Source organism: Zootoca vivipara, chromosome 7 (genome assembly GCF_965207765.1).
Source record: "Zootoca vivipara chromosome 7, rZooViv2.hap1.1, whole genome shotgun sequence".
NCBI lineage: Eukaryota > Metazoa > Chordata > Lepidosauria > Squamata > Lacertidae > Zootoca > Zootoca vivipara.
Window position 1 is genome coordinate 63,709,722 of NC_142590.1, and position 20,665 is coordinate 63,730,386.

General features: G+C 44.3%; 1 protein-coding gene across 1 annotated transcript in view; it reads right to left on the reverse strand.

Annotated features, from left to right (window-relative positions):
* Window positions 1-13,787, reverse strand: part of SYT2 (synaptotagmin 2) — a 137,757-nt gene extending 123,970 nt beyond the window's left edge. Inside the window, exon 1 of the mRNA XM_035122915.3 lies at window positions 13,522-13,787. The gene's annotated coding sequence lies outside the window, so the exon portion shown is untranslated. The remainder of the gene's footprint in view (window positions 1-13,521) is intronic.
* Window positions 13,788-20,665: the final 6,878 nt, after the last annotated feature.

Genomic DNA, 20,665 nt, shown 5'->3' on the forward strand with positions numbered 1-20,665 from the left:
AGGTGACATTCGGGGAAAGTTTTCAATGCTATCTCAGTGCCTCTGAATGCTTTTATTCCTGCCTTCTGCACAACCCAAGATTTTGCTCTTGCAATCAATTTGTGGTACAAACACATTCCGTAAAATGGGACTCAGAAGTGGCAGTTGTTTCTTCCTCTCTCTTTTACATTAGTTTTTAAACTGTTCTGTGTCTTTGCTATCTTGTCTTCAAATTAAGACACGTGAAGATCAATTCATTGATGCCTGCGAGACCCCTGGATGTTGTGGCACGGAGAAGTACACCATGAATCAAGTCTTATTCTCTCCCTCCCTGCTCCAGCATCATGGTGCTGTCACAAAACTGCATCTCAGACAAACAAAAAAGGGCAAAACTGCAAGAAAACGCTTGTTTAAACACTTAGGTGTTTTTTCTCACCATCACACTTGCATTGTTGGTATTAGAACCCAGCAGAAGGGCACCCTCAGAGCCACATACATTTATAATCCACTTTCCCTGAAAAGAAGGTAATATGCATGGTTTCCCCCCTCTCATTTTACCCCTGCAACAACCCTGAGAGATAGGTTAGGCTGAGAGATAATGATTAGTCCAAATTACCAAATGAGCTTCATATCTTAATAGAAATTTGAAACTTGAGTTCAAATACTCTAACCTATGGGTGGGGAACCTGAGATCCAAGGGCTGGGTGTGGCCCTTCATGCCTCTCGATTAGGCCTTTGTAGTTCTCTCTATTCCTCACTTCCTTCCTAGCCAACCCCACTTTCCCAAGGATGAGGGATAGAGTGGTACATGTGCAGAAACTAGCCTACTGTACAAAGGTTGACAGCCCACCCATTGCTCCACTCACTTTTCCCTCTGACAAACTTCTGGCATGTGGAAAGCTGTCCAGAAAGGAATTTGGACCTCAGGCTGAAAAAGCTTTCCCACCCTGCACTAACTGCTACACTGCACCAAAACTGGCCGCAAGCCAACACATATCCAGTGGCCTCAGGTGTGTTTAATTCTGCACTGGATTTTGGCCAGTAATTTGGATAGGGTCACTCTTGTCATAGCCACATGAATATAGAGGACTGAATGTTTTAAGGGAACATTGGGCTGCCATCGCTTAGTGAGTAGCTAAAATCAAGCAGATCTTTTGTCAATTTTGTATTTATTTTGATGGCTAAATTTACCCCAACAAAGCAAGCTAGTACTGTAATGCAATCAGTTCCAAAATAGAATATGGTGGGGGAAGGGGGAGAAACCTTCCCTATCTGCTGGGGAGCTTCATACTGAACAATTCTTCCATAGAGACATACGACTTGAACTCCCTCTAATCCTTGTAGCTTAGCTCACCACTCTGTCAATTCCACAGGGTCTCATTCCTTGACTGCATTGTGCCGACGCTTTCTAAACATCCCCAAACTATTGTTGCAAGGAGGAGTCATCTTTGAACTGCTCCCCTGTACCTCCCAACTAAGACAATGGGAGCAGACGGATTCAGGTTTGTGCCAACGTAGCACTAAACAGCACAAACGAACAGGGAGGATCCAGTCTGGCATGGCATGTACTGCAGCATCCATTGCAGCAAAAGGCTTATTATGGCTGAGTAATGTCAGGCAGTACGTTTCAAGAGTGATTTAAATACAAAGAACATGTCGTCTACTCTCTCCAGACCACCACTTACAGAAAGGGCCACATCCTTCTTTGATTTGCTCATGCAGGTGGATTTTCAATGATTCACATAAAAAAGAAGGGCAGTATTGAACCCTAGGTTTTTGGTGTAGGTAGGGCCAGGCTGCAGGGCTAGATCAGAGAGGGGAAAGATATGCCTACATAATTAGGCCACACAAGAGCAGATGAGGAACTGTAGGGAGCAGAGCAGAGAATTGCAAGTGTAAAATTGCAAGTGTAAAATTTTCGTTGGCTCTTGACACATTCCCTTCATTTGATCTTCCTTTCGGCTCTTAGTTTTAAAGTTGTTCACATAAGCATTGCAGTAAGCTGACTGAAGCACATCATGGTACATTTCCCTCTTGGAGTGGGGAGAATTAAGGCCAAGTCTTCAAGCCACTCAGGCAAGACCAGGGAAATTGCTTTGGGAACAAGCCTGGACTAAGTCTTTTGCACACTACAGCCTTAACACGTTGCGGTGAAAATTGGCTTAGATAGAACATAAGAGAGTCCTGCTGAATCAGACCAGCGGCTCATCTAGTGCAGCATCCTGTTCTCACAGTGGCTAACTGGGTGCCTATGGGAAGCCCAGAAGCAGAAGCAGAGCTCAGCAGCACACTCCCTACTTGGGCTTCCAGCAACTGGTATTCCAAAGCATACTGCCTCCGACTGTGAAGGCACAGCATAAGCATCAGGGTTAGATACCCACACAGGGCTATCAGGTGGTGGTCTATTCCCCACTATGTTGGCAGGAGGTTATCAGCCTGGCATCCTCCAGAGGTGGTTGGGTCTACAGCTCCCATAGTAAGATGCCTGAGAGACGGTCAACCTAAACAGTGTGATGTTTCTTTGGCTCCACCCACCCAAACTCATTCATAAGCAGCTTGTTTTCTGGTATAGGTGTGGGTTTTGTATTTAATTTCCTTTATGGATCATGTCTGTAACAGAAGCTTCAGCTTCTCTCTACCCTCTTAGTCACATGTGACTTAACTCTGGCCACTTCCAGGCAATGGGTGGTAGTCAGCTAAGTTTCACTCACCTATTGAGTGTTTAGGCTCCATCTATACTATACATTTTTTGTGGGACGCAGGTAGTGCTGTGGGTTAAACCACAGAGCCTAGGGCTTGCCGATCAGAAGGTTGGCGGTTTGAATCCCTGCGACGGAGTGAGGTCCCATCGTTCGGTCCCAGCTCCAGCCAATCTAGCAGTTCAAAAGCACGTCAAAGTGTAAGTAGATAATAATATTTTAATAATTTATTATTTATACCCCGCCCATCTGGCCGGGTTCCCCCAGCCACTCTGGGCAGCTAGATAAATAGGTACCACTCCAGCAGGAAAGTAAACGGCATTTCCGTGCGTTGCTCTGGTTCGCCAGAAGCGGCTTTCTCATGCTGGCCACATGACCTGGAAGCTGTACGCCGGCTCCCTCGGCCACTAATGTGAGATGAGTGCCACAACCCCAGGGTCAGTCACGACTGGACCTAAAATAATTTATTTTTGTACCCTGCCCATCTCACTGGGTTGCCCCAGCCACTCTGGGCAGCTTCCAACAGGGTATACAAAAACACAACAACAGCACGTCACACATCCCTCTTCCCAGGGAACTCTGGGAATTATAGCTCTGAGAGGGAAATAGGGGTGTTGTAACAACTCTCAGCACCCTTAGCAAACCACCATTTCCAGTTTTATTTGGGGGAAGTTATGACTGTTTAAATGTGTGGTATAGACAGGGTCTTAGTCATGGTCATTAATTTCAGTAGATCTACTCTGTGTAAGACTTTGTTGATTACTACTCAACCTGTTCCATCTTGATTTGTTTGTGGGAAGGTTATCCAACATCAGATGCCAACTGAGAACTCATCCTGATTTATTTTCATGGAGGTTGTGTGATGTTCTATCAAGCACATTTCCCCATGCATTTTACCAGCATCTTCCTTAAGTCTATTTTTTTTGGGGGGGGGAGCAGATTTGTTGTCCAAATCCACTTTAATTTGGCAACCTGAACTTGCTGTATGCAATGAAATCCTGCTGCAAAAAAGCAACAGTCTGGAAGAGCCCTCAGGTTTGAGTATCCTGTTAGCACTTTACATGAATTTTGTAATTTCCATCCGACTGCCCTGTGGTTTCTGTGGTGCTGTATCTTTCCTGTCTAATTAATTGTTCAACACATACCTCAGCTTTTTCCATCCTTTGAAAGAATGGGTGAGCTCTCAGAGTGAAATCTGTTTCTCTGTTACGCTAGCAGTATCCAATGAAGTTTGGGCCATTTTAAAACGAGATTGGGTTTGGCCATCTATTCTCCCTCTCAGACCGCTCCTATCTACGAAGGGCAGGACCTTGGAAATTTAAGAAACCATGCAAAAAAACCTTCCTGGATCATTGCTTTGAGACTAACATGTACCTGAGTACAATGGTGGTCAATCATCTACCTGCCACCACAAACTCCAAAACTCTTTGCAATCACTTGAAAACAAAAATTCTTGGAAACATGGAAGTTTTGGAGAGTCTGCTGAGCATAACACTGGTTGTAGGTTTTTTTTGGGTGAAACTGTCCTATTAGCACAAGGACTTTCAACTATAGAATGTAATTTCCTCTCTCCCTCCACCCATACACCACCTATCTGTTCTGGAGGTTTGGGAAAACCCTCAGAAGAGATTGGGGAAGGGGGAGAGGAAGATCTGCTGCAAAAACAGAAATCCTTGTACTAATCACAGAATCATGGAGTTGGAAGGGACCTTGTGGATCATCTAGTCCAACCCCCTGCAATGAAGGAATATGCTAGGTTGACTTTGTTGGATACAACCCTATTGGAGGAGATATGCTGAAAGGGATCTTTAAAATGTTTATTTGCCATGCTATTTCTTATTTCCTTCACAGAAAATGGAGTTTACTTTAAAGCTGCTATACCGTGCCTTGATTCTCCCCTCCATCTACACACATTAACTGCCTACACTAACTGCTATGGGTTGCAAATACAGAAGGGATTCACAGGAATCATGCAGGGACTGAACCCCATATCTAGTCCAATATAATAAAGGGAACCTTTTTGTAAGCTCGGGAATGAAAATGTCTCCGTTAGCTAGAGAGGGTTCCGGCAGCTATTCCAAAGTATTTTATGTTCTTGGCCTGGGTAAGACAGAAAACACTGTTTGCTCCCATTTCTGAGACAATGGTTCCTCTCTAATCAAGTCGTCGTCGTCCCCCCAATTTCTAAAAATGATCTGAGTTCATTTCTTGTGAACCCTAGCACTTCAAGGCATCATGGGAATAGAAGCTTCAGACAAGAAACTTATAAAAAGGCACTCCTAATAACAATCATATGCAATCGTGTATACAGTACATGGAAAATAAAGCTATACCTGCCTATTTTCGCTCTCTGGAAGATGGGGAGTCTTTACTGGCTGCGTTGGGTTTGCAAAGCTGAGTCATGATAGAATGAATAGAGGATTTGCCAAGTTGGCTGGCAGTTCAAAAACCTTGGATTTAGGCCAGCTGGCCCTTAATATGCAAGGTCACTTGTTGGTAGGCTGAAGGGAAGGCTACTTCGGCTCCCCAAAGTTGTAGGAAACAAAGTCTTATAAAGAGGATGTTGAAATACAGGTATACTGGTGATCCTTGCTATGGGCAGTCTAGATTATCTGATGAGATTGAATTAATGAATTGGTAATTGTGCCAGCTTTAGTTTATCCGATAGCTGAGGACGTTTGATGTTATCAAAATCCCATTATAAATGAAAGAAGCCATGAGGAGAAATTAGCCACTGCATCTCAGACATGGCACTTAGTCACAGTGATAACTCAGTGATGAGGACTAATAAGCAAATGGCATTTGGAGAGCAAGTCTCATGCAAGGGCTGAGAGTGTGATCTGCCTGAGCTGCAAGTTCTTAGTTTCAAGCTCACCTCAGCTATGAATTCACTAAAGGATCTTTGGCAAAGCACAGTCAAGGAGGATGTTTCCAAAATAGGTGTATGGCATAAACTATCCACAAGGGAATGAGTAGAAAGGTTTATTAGTGATCATAAAGCAAGTGTTATTCTGACCCTCTGACCCACCATTGACAACGAGCGCATTCTCATACTGGCCTGTCTGAAAACGCTGCTGTAAGAATTGCTGAGGTAATATATGCCACACACTTTAAGCACTCAGAATGTATTTATTTATATTGGGTTGTATCCATTGTACTGCTAAGTAACATGTTCCTTCAGTGTTTCTGTTCGCAAAGGAATTTCCCCGCTCTCTTCCCTCCACAAGCCTCTTAATCATGTTATAGGCATTTTCCCCAACACTCTGGAAGCAGGTTGGGGGAGGGCACACATGTACACAAAGGAAAAGGAAAGAAAAGAATTTCTGTTGCACAAGTGGAAAACCTTGCACTGGCAAAATGCATTGTTCGGATATTGCCCATGACCATTTTACCCTACTGTTTAGGGGGAGAGAGAAAAGTTTTCCAGAATGGTTTAACAAAACCCAATAGTAAGGCAGCCCCTGACTTTAGGCTTACCATCGGATAAAATAAAAATAATTTAAAACTTCACCAAGTAAATGTTAAGCAATGCGATTACTTTGAGAAGCACAATATGTAGAATAGCCTTCACCAACCTGGCGCCTTCCAGATATTTTGAATTACAGGCAGCTCCCATCAGCCCAAGCCAATGAAACATTCACTATGTGACCAAACCATCCACCCAAGTTCCTTCTCTGTTCAGGTAAATTCCTTTTGTTTATTTCGTACTGACATTTGGCTACTTTTCTCCACCTGTCTATTGTTTCTAAAACTATCTCTTGTTTCCAGCGCTGATTGTTTGGGGAGGGAAAGTGCTTGAATTTCCAGTTTCCTCTTCCATGGCTAGTACTGGGAACTACAGTTACAAGGGAATTTTACAGTGAGGTGCATCCAGCACACATGCACCAACATTATGAGCAAACAAGACAAAAAAACTCTCAGGAAAAGTCCTCCCCCCCCCCGTCTCCCAAGAGTTCTCAAGAGAAAGCTTATAATTTCTGAGCCAGTTCTGAACCAAGCGGATGGGAGTTCATCCATCACTAGTACTAGTAATTATGTTCATGATATATTGTGGTAACCTTGTAAAGGGGAGATGCAAAGCAAGAGGATGGACGTACTCTGCTTGGCTGACACAGGAGGATTCTGGTGAAGCTCCTTTGGAGCATGCTGCTCTTCCATCACAGCCACAACACACAACTGTGGGATTGTGCGGCTGCTAGACATCTCCAGATTCTCCACTTGAGCTTCACCCTACTTAAATGCTGATATGGTAGGCAACCTGGAAGCTTTGTTCCTGGGCGACACCACAGGTGCTTAGATGGAAGGAAGATAAAATACCTACAAGAGAAGAATGGCTGATAAAGATGATGGACTATGCCAAAATGACCAAAAAAAAAATGACCAGGAAGATCAGAGATCAAGAGGACATTAAATTTAATAAAGAATGGGGGAATTTATAAGTTACTTCAAAGAACACTGTAAACAATTAAAAACATTGGCAGGATTTTTTTTAAAAAAAAACTTGCAAAGTAACGAGAACTATGGTGAGAATTGAGTTTTAAGAAAACCCGGAGAACATTATATGATGCAGTTGGAAAAGAATAACTATAGAAACCGTGGAGGGGTGGAGGGAAGCCCAGGGATTCAGAGAATCCTATTTGTATATGAATATGAGTTATTTGTGACGTTAATTGTTAAACTTAAAAATGAATAAAAATATTTTTAAATAGAGCACTGTTCAAGATGGTCCATCCATGAGTGAGTATTAGACAAAAGGATTTTGAGGAAGACTATTTGCATTCACTATCAGTTAAAAGATGATGGCAGCAGGAGCTTCCCTTTCTAGTTGTCCCATGTTTGCTTGTTTTTCTTTTTTACTGTGTGACCTTGGGAAAGTGACACTCTATACCTTAGTCATTTCCAACTGTAAAAACAAGTGCTTGAGAATGTGGAGATAAAATGCATGACATACAGCCATTGCAAAACACTACTAGTTCTTATTGCAGTACAAAGACTGCAGAGATCTCAGCAAATGATGTAAACTGGTGAGACATGATGCAGCAGATGGCAGCTGACCCCCTGCCATACACACCGTTTCTGGTGCAGCAGGGAGAGGGGAATCTGCAGCAAGGAAGGAAGAAACAACACCCTGTCTATCTACCCAAAGAGATCATTTGCTTTGGGAATTAAAAAAAAGTGCATATGTCTAATAAAACACTGTTTAACAGGCTCCAGGAGACCCACATATATTGTTGCTGTTGGCATCTATCTGTCTCTAACCTTTGGAATATACTCAGACCACCATGGGGAAATAGTGTGGCTCTTAGGAAGTTTTTGCAAGCCGACACAGCTATGTAGCCATGAGTGATGCTGATAGGAACTGTTGGGCAGTGGTGGCAGGATTTGTGGAATGTAGGAGGAAAGAGATGTGTGTCCAGAATTCTAGGTCTCCCAAGATGAATGCAGGTACCTGGATCATATAGGTGCCAACTGTACAAAAGCAGGAGGTGCTCAGTCATCATACAAAGCTATGTGCTGATCCTTACTATTAAGACAAAATGCCCTTGCATCAAAATGCCAAGCAAAAGAAAGCTATCAGCTACATACAGGCTGAGGGTTGTAGCAGCAAGTATATCAGAACATAAGAAATGCAATCAATGGGTCAGCCAGGATTTGTTACTCAATCAACATACAGAGCAAAAGGCAGGTTAAAGGAAACTATATAATATACAGTATAAAAAACCATTCTAATTATTAAGTATTAAAAGTCTAGCGTTGATAAGAGTAAGGGGTACTCTCCTGGTTCAGATAAAGGCTTTGATTTGTGAAGCATCCTTTACATCAAAAGGGGCCAGCTAAATATCTCCAGGAAATTCACAAGGATAGTGCAAAGGCAACAGCTCTCCATGGTTGTGTAACCGCAGCTTCTGGTATTGGGAGATACACTGCCCAGATCATTAGTTGAAGTTTATAATGAGCTGCTAAATTGTAGTTCAGATTCTTCCACTACCATGAATGGTTGTTGTTGTTGCTGAATACTTGAAAACACATCTCTATATTGTTCACTAGGTAAAGGTAAAGGTAAAGGGACCCCTGACCATTAGGTCCAGTCGTGACCGACTCTGGGGTTGCGTGCTCATCTCGCATTATTGGCCGAGGGAGCCGGCGTATAGCTTCCAGGTCATGTGGCCAGCATGACAAAGCCGCTTCTGGCAAACCAGAGCAGCACATGGAAACACTGTTTACCTTCCCGCTATAGCGGTTCCTATTTATCTACTTGCATTTTGACGTGCTTTTGAACTGCTAGGTTGGCAGGAATATTGTTCACTACGTGACCTTAAATAGTTGGGTCTTGAGCTGCTTGATAAAAGCCATTGAGTCCCATTCACACTTCAGCAACATGCCAGAATGTTGTCACGTGTCAAAGTCTTTCTTCCCTTTTTATCTGAAAGGGATGAGTGAGTTAATGACTTTGAGTTGACAGATGCCTGATAGCGAGCCAAAGATACAAACTGTGCTTCTCCTGCAACACTAAGACCTGACCTTTTGGTATAAAACTCTATGTGTTTTAATTTGTTGGAAGCCACATGGAGTATCTGGGGTAACCCAGCATATAAATAAATCACCACCACCACCACCACCACCACCATCTTCATGGCCACAATACAAAAGTTCAGTCCATTCAGTTATGGCCAAGGTGCCTGGTTTGGCAAAGAGAGGCCTCCAAAAGAACCATCTCTTCCTCCCCAGTCTGCTTATTCCAGTTCTTGCCTGGGGCCTGCTCATTGAATAGAAGTTGCTCAGTGTCTTCTGCCTTAGCCTGGGGTATTAGCATATGCTGATCCTTTTCTCCTGCTGCTAATTGCCTGGTCACACAGACATATTTCAAGAACATGCAATTGTGGTCTGCAGAGAATGAATGCTTTCCCTCATTCCATGCAGACATTCATCACCCCACCCCCCACCCCATGGCATGACACTATCATGTATGCCAAGCAGCCAGGTTTCCCCACACTCCCAGGAGGCTTCTCTTGACCATTGGAGTCAGCCTGCTGAAGCCAGAGCAGAAGGGGTCAGCAGATATCAAGAGGAAATACCTTTTTAGACAGCTTTGGGGAAATGACCATTGACTCCCATGCTTCATTTCCCCTATTTGTTCTTGCAATATAGCAGTAGCTGTATTTCAAAAGGCTCTGGGATTCTAAAGTGAGTCACTCACACTGCCAGGTGATCTATGTCTGCTACCAACAGGATGGTGATAAAGACATTGTAAACGCTGATTTACTCAGCCAGCTGAACACTGATGGGGAATAGATCCAGGCTGCAGAGGAAGCCTGGAGCACCTTCTGGCCTCCATGCTTGATACACTGCTGTGGGAGAAACACCAGGGTGGAAACGACTAAATCAAAACACTGGAGGAAAGTAGTTTAGAATAGCTACAGAGCTAGATGTCATTGGATTTCATCTTTAGAGCTAATTTAATTGCCCTGTTCAAAAATGGACAGTTTCCAGAATGCCACAGTGCAGGCAACCACTTACAACAGCATGGCCTCCTCAAGAACCACATTGGACGGAATGGCTTTTACTCATAGGGAACAAATATCATGAACGTACTTTCAACTTGGATGTTTACCATGATCCCCAGCATTACAAGCAAGTTATAACTGAATGGGGATACCTGCAGTAGAAAGGGATGGTGTATCAATTAGGATGACTCAGTCTTCTTGATGACTATGCTGACTCTCCCATGCCAGCTAGCTTCAGAGAATATTGTGCTTTGAAAGGACTTTCACACAACATTTGTCCATTTTAGTGATTTTTCACCTGAACTTTATGCCATAGGGGCATAAACTACAGCATTCATTGATGCTCCCCTGACAGTTACATTCTCATTAAATGCTTTTGCATTCAGTTATCTCCAATAGCGGGATCCTCCAATGACTTCCATTCTCAAATCCACACCAAATATCACATAACACACCCATAAGCACATACCCCTTAGCACCCGGCCTCTCCATGTCCATTAAAAACCTGTAATCACAATAGGACATGGAAAATCCTGGATATCCTGGCACACACTAGCTTGCATTCCAAGCTTCATTTTTACAGCCACCCATGTACATTTACTGAGGTCAACAAAAATATAGAAAAACACATGACAAGATCCCTAACGCAAGGATAGACATACTCCTCATCCTGTGTCTGAACTACATACAGCATACACACTCCATAGACATTCATGCCTCTAGGTCAGCATTGAGTATTAGGCCATTCACATTCCTATGTCACCACCCCACCCATACAATATCAATAGCTGCAAAGCTTACACTCTAAAAAAAGTGCTTCACACATGACAGTTTCTTGATCCGTGTTCTCACAGCAAAATCAATGCACACTTTAGTAGTGATAGATTTATTCCATCACCACCCACACAGAGAGATGCTCTCTATCTAGGGGGAAATCTCATGTATGATGAAGCAGTCCAGAGGGAGCCATCTACAGAGGCAATGGATGGATGCAGCAGCTGCACCAAAGCCTTCCGGGGACCTCTCCACAAAGTCTTTTCTTTCCTGCTTTATGTAAAATTTCCGTGGGATTATCTGGTGCTAGAAAAACCCCAATCATTTTGCAAGGAGCCCCCCAGCATTGTAGCATCCGAAAAGGGCACACAGAACTATTGCAGACCCATTATAGCTAGCAGTGTGGTGTATAGCAGTGGAAGAAGACTCACACTGAACCAATGGCAGCAACAGAAAAGTTAACCCAGGAGCACTGGCAAGCGTCTAATGCTGCTCAGACCTGCACTTTTAAGAGTGCAAAGCAGCCTTGACACCCATATAACGAGGCCATCTAGGTCTGGAGTAAATGACAGCAAACTGGTTCAGGCTGTGCGTGTGTTCCAAAAGGAGACTGCAGCAAGAAGGGTGAGCAAGGCCTTATCAGGAACAGACGGAGCTAATGACTCAGGAGCTGGAAAATCGTTATCTCCCATCTCATCTTGTAAGCACTCCAGAGCTATAATAGACTGGGAGCTTGGAAAGTGACTTGCCCTGTGCCAGCCAGCCAAGAATCAGCAGACTCATCCCCAGAGTTCTCATTCTGCAGTACCCCTCAGAGAGCCAGCCAACAGTTACATTTCCTCCCCCCCAAAAAAACCCTCCCAGAAGATATAAACTGTCTGAAATCCCAAAGCTCCCCCTATCTCTATCACAGAGCTCATTTCACTAAAATATAGAGGCAGTTCACACTTACTGAGTTTCTCTGGGCAGAGGTAAAAGGCTGGGTGGAGATAGGTTTGTGTAAACTGGGCAGTGCATGCAGTGAGCTGGCAGCTCTATCCATGATTGCTCATGACCTCTCCTCAGCAATTGCACTCATGGAGTTAGGTGTGGGCTCACCATAAATACCACCCACTTCATGCTAAGCTCTCTGCACATGGCTGTGTACCTGTGCACACAATCACATATTACTAACAGCAAGTTCCACCCAGGTAGAAAGGCCACTTTAATTTGCATGCCCCAGAATGCCACACACAGTGGTTCCTTCTTTTCCTTGCAGGTTCTCTCCTTCCCTCTCAATTCCTCTTTCTCACACCTGACCCTATTGGTCAGTGTTTAGACATTGATGCATCTGCCTTTTGGTGCAGTGGATTGTTCTGTTCCCAGTTTGTTTTCCCCTATTGGGAACCATCTTACCCTGCTGAGCAGGAGCAGAGAGAGCTGAGTCAGCACCTCTTCTAAGCAATGTCAGGGAGAGTGATTCCCTGCCTCAACCATTGCGGACAGGCACAGATTTGAAATACAAAGGCTCCATATCCCAAAAGACTGACTTCTTGCATTGAATCACAATGCAATGAATCCAACCCACTCCAAAGGTGGGTGCTTGTTATGCTTTAGACCTCATATTCATTAGATCTGAAATCTGAAACCTTTCCGTTCCTGCATCAGGAAAGTTAGCGATGCACTCCCTCCAGGGAACCCAGCTCTGTATTCAGCACATTGCACCAGTATCTGAGTGCACTAGTGGGATCTACATATGACGTGCTGCAGATCAGGTGCATATAAACCTATTGTGCACATACCATCCAATTGGCAGCATTTTCAGATTGCAGCATGTCCTGAAACAGAACGTGTTGTACAGTATGTGCATACATGTGTGTGCATATGCTAATTGCTCCACTTTGGTGTCTCTGCTTGCATGACCCTCTTCCTCTGCATCTGTCTGGATTATAACCTTGAAGGAGAGGTGGGGGCACGCACACCAGGTAATGGTATCTTGAGACTCTTCCCTGGGATCATTAGGAACAAACACGGATGGGGTCTTTTTTGTTGTTGCTGTTTGCTTAGATGTTTATATTCTAAGGCACAGCCCGCTTTCTTTCTTTTTTGCTCCAATCAGAAGTAAATCACCGGCCACTTTTATCATGGATCTCCATAGTACTGTACTCTACCCTGAAAGGGAAGATGCCTTGCGCCAAACCGCCGCCAAACCACGGGGAGCTGTCCGTTCAGCACTCCTGGCCAAACACGATCTGGTCAGCATCGTCCGGTCAGCACCACGGCCAGCGAATTCTCTGCTCAACTGCAGAAAGCTGACGAGGAGATCCCCACTAGCTTTTCTAAATAACTCCACTTGCTGCAGTAAACTTAAAAGCGAGGGGAGGCGTTTTGTTGCGTTAATCTTGTTTCTCTCCCCACCCTTGCGTTCGCCAAACCTTTTTGTCCCAGAGCCCCGCTACTACTTAGGGAACGATCAATCACCAGAAGAGGCGGGAGGAAAGGGGAAGGTCTGGTTTCTGATGCACCCCGAAGTACATCCTCGGACACAGATGCAAGCAAAGAACAAGAAGGAAAGTGAAACTTACTCGCTCGCCGGTGCGGAGACACACAGATACACACAAGCGTCAGCACACGCACACACAGAGTCCAAGGCGGGCAGAAGACTTCGAGCCGCCAGGTCAGTCCCTCAAATGCTGCAGTTGCTTTTCCCACCCGCCCCTCCAGGGCTCCCGTACGTCGCCGTATTCTGCGGAGCTCCAACCTCATTGGCGGAGAGGTGGCTCAATAGAATAAAGCTCCTGCATTAATTGAGAAGGGGCTCTCTCTCTCTCTCCTCCGCCTCCGCCTCTGTGGTGCAGTTCATTATCCAACCCTGGAGGGTGGTTTTAGCCCCTCCCCTCTATCCCAACTCCTTTCCAAGCGCCCGCAGTGAGACTTGCTGAGCTTTGCAGTCTGAAGCAGGCGAGGAGGAGAGCGGGACGCCTGCTTGATCAATGGGGGCGGCGCGGGGGGAGCCTGCTAAGTCAGCTGCGGTGGCAGCGGGTTGGGGGGCATGGATGGAGGGGAAAGGCTGTGTGTGTGTGTGTGTGTGTGTGTGTGAGAGAGAGAGAGAGAGAGAGAGAGAGAGAGAGAGAGAGAGAGAGAGAGAGAGAGAGAGAGAGAGAGATATGCTTCATAGCAGGAAGCCGTTACATCAATAGCCCAAAGAGGGCAAAAAGAATTTCAGTGATTATGCATTGATATGCTACGGGTCTTCATACTACCGGTGCACAGGCAGCAGCAGGAAACGAATTGTTCTGTGCACTCCCAGCTGTAAATAAAGGGGAAAGAAACTTAACAAGGATTTCACCGGAGCGCCATTCAAGGTCAGACTAGGAGACAGCAATTATTAATAGGCCCATCATATTTCACTGTGAAATAGTCCATCATATTGCACCTAGGCAGAACATGCAGCACTTCTTTCGGCACAAGCGCCGAGGGTACAACCATCGGTAAATCTTGAGCTGAGAGCAGACCGTGAGAATCCGTAGCTTTCCTTCCCCAAGCATCTGTAAATGCCTCACTGCATTGTGCGGAGGAGGAGGGACAACGGTTCAAAACTTTTTTCCTGCCAAAGATTAGACATCCACATAGGTCGATGCAAGGGACAGAGAGAGAGAGAGAGAGAGGGGGAGAGAGAGAATGTGCCATCCTACTGGCAGCCAGGAATCAACGCTGCCCACCCTTATACCATAACAGCCATGAACCAACCCTTTCCCCACTTACCTAAGTGCAATGACTGAAACCTCAGCCACTCTGTACAAGACACTTGTTCCTTTGAGCTACTACTCGCTGCTAGGGATGGAAGGATGTGTCAACTTCAGTTTCTCATTTTGCTGTGTTTTGATGAGGCTTTCCCATTCCATCCCTCATACTGACATGCCAAAACCAGGGGATCGAGGAACACAAAGGAAAAGAAGGGCAGCCTACCCTACGTCTGCCATGAGAAACCATTATGGTCACCAGAGGAATTTACCTGAACATGTTTCTCTTGTTTCATATTACCGTTATCAGTAATATGGACCTGTTCAAGGACCTGCTCTGCTCAGCCTGAAAAGCACTCCTCCTAAAGGAAAGATTCCAGCTTGCTGGGTTAGGGCCTAACGCCCTGACCCAACAACCTTGATCCATAGTTGTTGTTTTTCTGCAGTGACACATTTACTACGTGGTCTGCTGCTGTTCTGGTTTCCATCACTCCCTATTTAATTGTCCTTGATTACCTGGAACTGCAGCCTCTAGCCTTTCCCTTGTTCTTCAGCATGTGGCTGAATTTTCTTATCAGAAGCCACCTATTCCTCCTCTGCCTTCTCACTGAAATGTCCTTCATGCTTTTATTTTTAACTGCCAGGATCTTGAAACAAAGCACCAGACACCAAAATGGATGGAACGGGGACAGCAAAAGCCCCAGTGGGTTTTGTGGAGATGGATTTCTGGTTTCTAAGTGTTCAAAAACTGGCCTTTGTTTTCAGGGAATTTTCTGCCTTCTGGGAATTATCTTATCCTCTGTAGAATTCTAATAGTTAAATAGTGGCAGAGCTATGGTACTAGAGCAAATAGTTTTATAAACAACAGGAGTAGGATATGAGTATGACACCTGTTGTTGTTTTTTTCTCCCCCTTCCACTTCCCCTGACCCCTTTTCCTCTTCATCTTTCCTCTTTTCTTCCTTTTTCTCTTTTTTAGAAATATTTTCCTTAGACTTTTCATAATATGTTACAATAAAAGAATGAACTAATATAAGAACAAAGAGCCAAGAGAGAAAGAGAAGGGGGGAGAATATAAGTCCTCCTTCACAGGTAAACTTTAGCCCTCCAGCTCTCATCTAGGAGCTTTCCTTTCTTCTCCCAGCCTCCCACCCTAGGAGATCTTCACTGCCTTTCACATAGAGCCTTCATCAACTAATCAACTTCATCATACCTTCGTATGCATGTTGACCACTCCTTAACCCTGAGTCGGGGACCACACACACAATACAAAGAATTGAGAAAATGAACCAAAAGACAAGTTGCATTGATAAAAGTTTGCTTCAAGTTTGGGAACACATTCTAGGGAATAGAACAGGGACACTCAAGATTTGAACAGGTGTGAAATTGGGGGGATATGAATTTATCTCATGTGGCTTGCCAAACACTTAAATAGATCTCATCAGGACTAACAATAATAGTAGGAAGAGAAAATACAAATGAAGTTTGAAATTCTAATTAATATCCCTTAATAACTCACATAGATCTTTTTAATAATTCCCCCCAAAATCCATTCCACAAAGAGAGGTTTCTCATTTCTACATTTCCAAGGTCTTATTAGAAATAAGAATAGGGGGGGGATGCCTTCATGTATGCTACTGTGAAAATCTGTACAGCAATTTGTGTTGAATATCAGATGTACGACCTCACTGATATTACATTTTCCAGCAAGTATATGCAGTGCAACTGACTGTCAGAATGAGTGCAACAGTGCTCGTCACTGATTAGCTGAGTAGGAATAATAATCTGTTAGCATTCCCAATACAGAAACTACACTTTTGGCTTAAGTCACTGGAACCTTTGCCAAGATAACAAAGAGTGCACTTCAGATCTTGTTGTTCACTAAGAAAACAAAAACTCAGTCATCAAAATTTGAAGGATTCCACCTAATATTTCCTGTTTGCATTTAATGGATAAGGCATATGTGGATAACAACATAAGAAAGAGCCAGCTGGATCAGGCCAATGGCCCATCTAGCATCCTGTTCTCACAGTACTACCCAGATGCCTGTGGGAAACCTGCAAGCAGGATGCAACCACAAGAGCATTATTTCCTCCTGTGGCTTCCAGAAGCATACTGCTTCTGATGATGAAGGAAGAGCACAGCCATCATGGCTAGCATCGACTGATGCAGCTTGGATAATCTTATCTGATAAAGTTGGGAAGTATCACTCCCCACAAATGCTGGCCTTCAAAAAGCAGGTGTAACAGGTGTGGGGAAAACATGTGGCTCTCCAGATGTAGCTGGATTCCAACTCCAATGAGCTAAAGTCAACATGGCCAGTAGTCAAGAATGATGGCAGCTGTAGTCCAGAAACATTTGGAAAGACACTCCTTCTCCATCCCTTTGTTGGACAAATGTCTGCCTTTCTGCTAGGATGCTTCCGGGGTTTCTTCAATCTTCACCCCTCCTCTACCAACCCAACCTCCAGCTCCTACTGTGTTGTACTGGAAAGAAGATTCCACAGCAGCCTTTTGGTGGCAAGAGAGAAAATCTACAATTGAAGACGGACTCTTTCCCCCCATGATGATGAATTCAAGGCAATTTACAGAGTAGCATCTACTCAAGGAGGCTTGCAGAGCAATCCTATTCAGAGTCAGAGGCAATAATCCATACTGAATTCAAACAGGCTTACTCTCAGTTAAATGGTTATAGGACTGGAGCCTCAAATTTTAATTGTGACAACAAGAGAGGTGAAGAATGGGAGAAGCAAGGCTAACAAGGGCAAAATGTGAGCCAAGGAAGTGAAACAAATAGTAATTACCCTTTGGTTTGAAATTAGGTCTAAGGCAGGCATCCCCAAACTTCGGCCCTCCAGATGTTTTGGACTACAATTCCCATCTTCCCCGACCACTGGTCCTGTTAGCTAGGGATCATGGGAGTTGTAGGCCAAAACATCTGGAGGGCCGCAGTTTGGGGATGCCTCGTCTAAGGGCTTAGGGCAAGAGCATCACGGAAAGAACAGGTTCTGCTAAAACCAGAAACCCTCATCATGCCTGCTGCTGTCCCAATGTGGGGGATGGGTGGGTAATGAAGCTGTAGGATAGAGTAGGAAGCATAAGGTTCCTTGACTCCAGAATACATACACACGCCCCTTTTGGATCTGCCTGGCCTGGAAAGATTATAATCACCTCTGAGTCAGGTTGGAACATTTGCCTGGATTAACAGCAGTATTCCCTGCATCTAATGCCCTGGAGTCAAAACTAGATGTGCACTTAAAAACATAGCAAGCAGCTACATATCTTGCTTTTCCTTGGTGAATTAGAGGGATGGGGGCGGGGGGGGGGCTGATTCACACTCCAAAGGCAGCAGCAGGGAAAGGGAAGGCTTATCTTGTCACTCCTCCACTGAGATGAGAGCCCGGAGCCTTAAGGGAAGGTCCTCACTGGTAATAGTGCCAGCCCTGTGAAGGGGACTTTGGGTACTTGAAAGTGGTATAGTGGGAAAGGAAATAATTTAGGCTAGCATTTCCTGTGTATTTCATCAAGGAGAGAGAGCGACAAATGATTTTTTGTCCTAGTTTGGGACCCACCAATCAGCTCTCAGGACGGGAGCTGCTGTCATCAATCACTTGTGCCAGACTGCCAGAACAGCTGCTGCCAATCACCTGGCAACAAAAGACTCTCATCACTTATGAGCATACCTTAATCTAGCACATGGGAATTGCTTGACTTAGGTGACCACAGGCAATTCACAAAACACAAAGCGAACCCACTCTGCAGACTTCTTAAAGCTCCTTCTCAGTCAGTTGCCAAAAACGATCGAGCCAAATTATAATGGAGTAGATTCATATAAATAATGGTTTCATTTGCAGGAATTGGAATTTTATAGCTGACAGTTCTCAGAGAGGTGAGGGGACCAAGTGGTCAGTCATGGTTGGTATTGAGCCATTTAAGCAATGTTGGCATAATACCTAATAAAAATGAACCCCCTAAGAACTGGGAAGCTTCTCCTTTAAGCTTCCCAGATAAAACTGCTTTCGGCTGCCCTGGGGCCTTGGTGTAAGTTGAGCTATAAAGCAAAAGGTATACTGTTTCCAGGGGTGAACCTTCTTCAGGAAAAGGAAGCTGGTGTTTGTGGTACTTGGGAACAGATACAAAATATTTTAAACTCACCTGTCTGTATATAATTGCACCAGTCAGTTACAGTCACAGAAGCTCAAGCATGTGGTTTAGGTTTTCAGTGGATCAGGGCCTTACTGATTTCAGACAGTGGGTTGTTTCCTCTGCAGAGACTCTTTCTGGATGGATTGATTGATTGATTGACAATCCTTGTGTTGTGCATAATTAATTCCAGTTGAAGGATACAGTGACCAAAACTGAAAATACAATTTAAAAAACATTTCTAGGCCACCTTTCCAAGCAAAGCTCCCTCAAGGCAGCCTTACATGATAAAAATTTCCAAAACACAACAGAAATAGAAAATATAAATACAAAAGACAAGGTTACTTCTAGAAGCACCTCAGCACTGCAAGCTAAACGAGCCTGCAGGAACGATACACCTACCCACCCCAGAATATAAAATCCCCAGTTCATCCATTTCTGAGAGCAATAAAGCTACACACACACACACACACACAGAGAGAGAGAGAGAGAGAGAAGAGAGAGAGAGAGAGAGAGAGCTCTGCCTGAAACAAGCAAGTCTTCAGAGCCTTTCTAAAGTGTGGTGGTCTTCTAGAGGTTGACAGGCAGCAAATTATGGAGCTGATTGCCATTTTGCCTGACTGTTGTCCAGGCTGGGAAGAAGGAAACCTTTCCAGAGGCCCAAATAGATTCTAAAATATATAACTTCATTGATTTTTCACTGGAGAGCTATCCCAAGTCTAGAGACTTATGTAAGGCTGTGCACCATTCTCACAAAGACTTTCCTGCTTGCCTTGATGAGCATTGCTGCAGGCACCAGGCAGAATCCGTGCCTGCAAAGTATTCCACTTCAGAGGAGAGAACAAGGAAGCCTTGCCATGCATGGAGGGGGCTTTCAATCACCTGGGGTTGTACTAGGGCTGCAACCCCAATAAATATGTTTGTATCCATTAATCATATATACGTTTCAGTAAACATATGTTTTGTAAAACAGTCTTTCTGGAGTATGAAGCATACTTCCTTTGGTTTTAAGTGACACACACACTTGTCAGAGCAGGCAGGATCTTTGATGAGAAAACCTTCCTGTGAGTGAGAGAAGGGAGGTGGCTTCTCTTAAATTGTGCTTGCCATTTATGGCTCATATCTATCTCTCTGCAAACATAAACACACACACACACACACACACACACACACACACACACACACACTGCCTGATGAACTGGAGGTACTATTTTACAGTACAATACATGTGTACTCTGAGCTCAATGGGACTTACTCCCTGGAAAGTGTATATAAGAATGTCCTGCTAGTAATTTTTTTTAACTGATCAGCTAACCAACTTACTGATTAAACACTGGACTCCTAATTTGCTTCCATCTCTCACACTGTATTAGTGAAGGAGTTGCTGCCATACTTGGAACTGTGTGATGTGTTTTTTAAAAATCATTTTGCACCAGCCAGCACAAAGTCAATCCCAAATTTTGTAATCTCTATAAATTATGCACATTAAACACAATTTTCTCAACTCCTGTTACTTATGTGGCGGGGCAAGGGCTTTTGCAGGGCACCTCCTAGCCATGGAAAATCTTGCTTATCCTCCTGCCCGTTTCTTAACATCTGCTCAAAATTGAGAGATATACTGTACACAACACCACTTAAATGAAACCAAATCAATGGTCTATCTAGCTCCTGTCAACCTAGCAGTTCGAAAGCATGTCAAAGTGCAAGTAGATAAATAGGGACTGCTCCAGTGGGAAGGTAAACGGCTTTTCCGTACGCTGCTCTGGTTCTGCAGAAGCGGCTTAGTCACGCTGGCTGGCTGCGGCCGACTCCCTCGGCCAGTAAAGCGAGATGAGCGCTGCAACC